This window comes from Protopterus annectens, chromosome 4.part0 (assembly GCF_019279795.1).
Source record: "Protopterus annectens isolate FY-2018-M chromosome 4.part0, PAN1.0, whole genome shotgun sequence".
Lineage (NCBI taxonomy): Eukaryota > Metazoa > Chordata > Ceratodontiformes > Protopteridae > Protopterus > Protopterus annectens.
In genome coordinates this window covers 724,283,479-724,286,390 of record NC_056733.1, presented here as the reverse complement: position 1 = coordinate 724,286,390, position 2,912 = coordinate 724,283,479, and positions in this window count along the sequence as shown.

Genomic DNA, 2,912 nt, shown 5'->3' with positions numbered 1-2,912 from the left:
CATATGACCTTGACAATCACATGTAGTATGACATGTGATCTGCTGACGTGTGCAATGACATGCATACATGCTTAACACAATGGTGTCCTGTCAAATATACAGTGGAGTAATGGTGTCCCAATGCAGGGATGTGTTATACTAACATGTACCTTCTGCTGATGCAATGTTATCTGTCCGCCCTACAGATATACAGTGACATACTGCACATTTAGCTGATGTGCATGGCCATTGCAGGGAATCATGTGGCTTCTCTATTGCTATACAGTGTGAGTTACATACACAGTTCATAGCCATGACTGTGTTCAGATACAATACATATACTGTGGAATGTGACCCACATCACTGAGATGTATACACACTAAACCATAATGTGGAATGTGTGACACAGGTCACTGAAGGGTATACAGATGACACCCCTGCATATCTGCAACCATACTGCTGATGCCTGGCGACTATGGCCAGACATGGCAAACTCGTCGGTACACCATGTCCCACATGACATCTGTGTACCACAAACACATGAGGAGCAAGGATGACAGTGATGTCTGACACCAGCAAGGGGAATGTACTGTGGCCTGATGTGGTTGTCTATGTATGTGGATATTGTACAGGTGACTGCTGTCATGTCGTGACACACTCAAGATGTTCAACACATCTTATGTGGTGGTTTGATGTCACGCCTACACAAGATGTGCACAGGCCTGTAGGATGTCTAGTGTTCCACATCTACAATATCACCATCATACAAAGGCCATAGTTGGATCATGTGGAGCCAATGTACAACAGGGTGTGCACACATGCACATCACTTCTACTCTGTGTGTTGCTTCATGTCTCTGGCCATCCTCCATGGCCATGTGTGAACATGTGTTCCCAAATGGTTGTGATGGGCATCTACTTCACATGTCTGTGTTTTCCCATATGACATACACCCATAGATGTCATATGCTCCACTGATGACAGGATTATGCAGACAAAGGGTGGTATGTTTGGGATGTGGGATATGTTTTTCAGGATAGTTAGGCAGTGCTGCAGTCAGCCCACTAAATGTCATGGACATATCAGATAACACATAAAATTGTGTGACATTCATAGCAGAGGTATAATCCACACAGGTGAATCCTGTGGGCTGGCCATACTCCAGGTCACTGTGTAGTACTGTTTGTATTCCTCATGTGTATACTTCTGATCTGTAGTACATGTCCCTATAGTGAACCACACCTCCACCATTGTATGACAGTTTCTGAGGTTTCATGTCAATGTTTCACATAGTTTGCAATTATTGTACATGGGTAGCCATTGTGATGCATTGCAGGTCCGACCTGTATATTGTGAAAGGACCATACATTGTGTACATGTGGTAAATGGCCACATAACAGATAGAACTATGCATTAACATGCCTGATAAATAATAACAGTTTCACCTGCAATGGGCTGCTGTCACAGTGGAACACCAGAGGTACCTAAATAGGAGTGACACAGCAGTATGATCATTATCCACACCTGTATGATAGCTACAGGGTGCAATGTGCATGTTAACACATACAACAGTACAATAGACTACACTATGGAGTATGCACATGTGTTCATACACAGAGTAGCAAACTATAGTATGCGGCATGTGTGTATACATGCCTTGCATATGATGTTTCATTACATATTGTACAGTGACACATGTAACTATATGAAATATAGTTGTTATATGTGCAGTAGTGACTTACCAGGCAACTCCAGGCTTGGTGGTTGAGAGACAGCCACCTCCACAATATCAGCTAAGGCTTGTGGATGTTGTTCTGCAGGTGTCCCCAGTTTGGCCAGTAGCTCCTCATTACGTGTGAGTGGGGGCTGGGTTGGTGGACCACCACCTGTTGCAACTTGTTCCCTGGTGATTGCATTTGCATGCTATTTGCATGCTGTTTCACCTATCTAATTAGGTTTGTACAGTGTCTGTGCACCTGCTGATATGTGTGATTGTGGCCACCCACATCATTAACTCTCCTGCAAAGTTCCTGCCACTGCGCATCCCGCTGCTGTGCATCCTGTGGCACATGGCTGAAGAGTACATGATGACTATCAAGGAGGTATAGGATGAGGACCCCATCCTCCAAGCGGGTATAAGGTGGCAGCTTTGCACATGGCATACCTAGAAGACATAACGATGGAGACAGGTCACAGTAACTCACAGAGACGTACAGAGGTACAGCTGAACATACATGTGTATCACATTTATTACGATTAAATAGTTGTCTTTGCAAATGTACATGACCTTGACACCACTGACATGTTTGTGTCACACACATTTGACACTCAATGGTGATTGGATATTATCACCATATATGTGTGTGTCACCTGATGACATTGCTCATACTCCATGTGGATGTTGTCTTGATGTGGGCATGTATGTTTGCCTGTACCGGTGTTCTTACCTATCAGCACATGCCTAGATGTGTTCACATTAATGCAGTCGACCTTGATTTTGTGTATATGTCACATATAAAGACTTACACTGCTTTAACGGACATGACCTGTGACCCTGCAGACTTGCTCACGGAAGGTTTTACATGTATGTGTTTTGCAATATACATCTACACAGCACTGTTCAGCAGTTCAACATCCTGCCATGTATTACCTGTGTTGCACATGTGATACACATGGGACACTGGCTAGCCTGATGGGATTTGCAAGTTTGGATATCAACTATAGCGTGTACGGTCAAAGTCAACTAGTAGGCTATATGCCCTGGGCCATGTATGAGCCTAGGATGAAAGGTTACCTAGCTGTAGCTGACAGGTGAGTTTCTGGGGCCAGGTCAAGCAGTGCCACATAACTGATCCACAGGGTTAATGATATATTTACCATGCGGTCGTCACACCATGTCTGAAAGAGGAGCAATGTGCAGCTTTGCTGGACAGG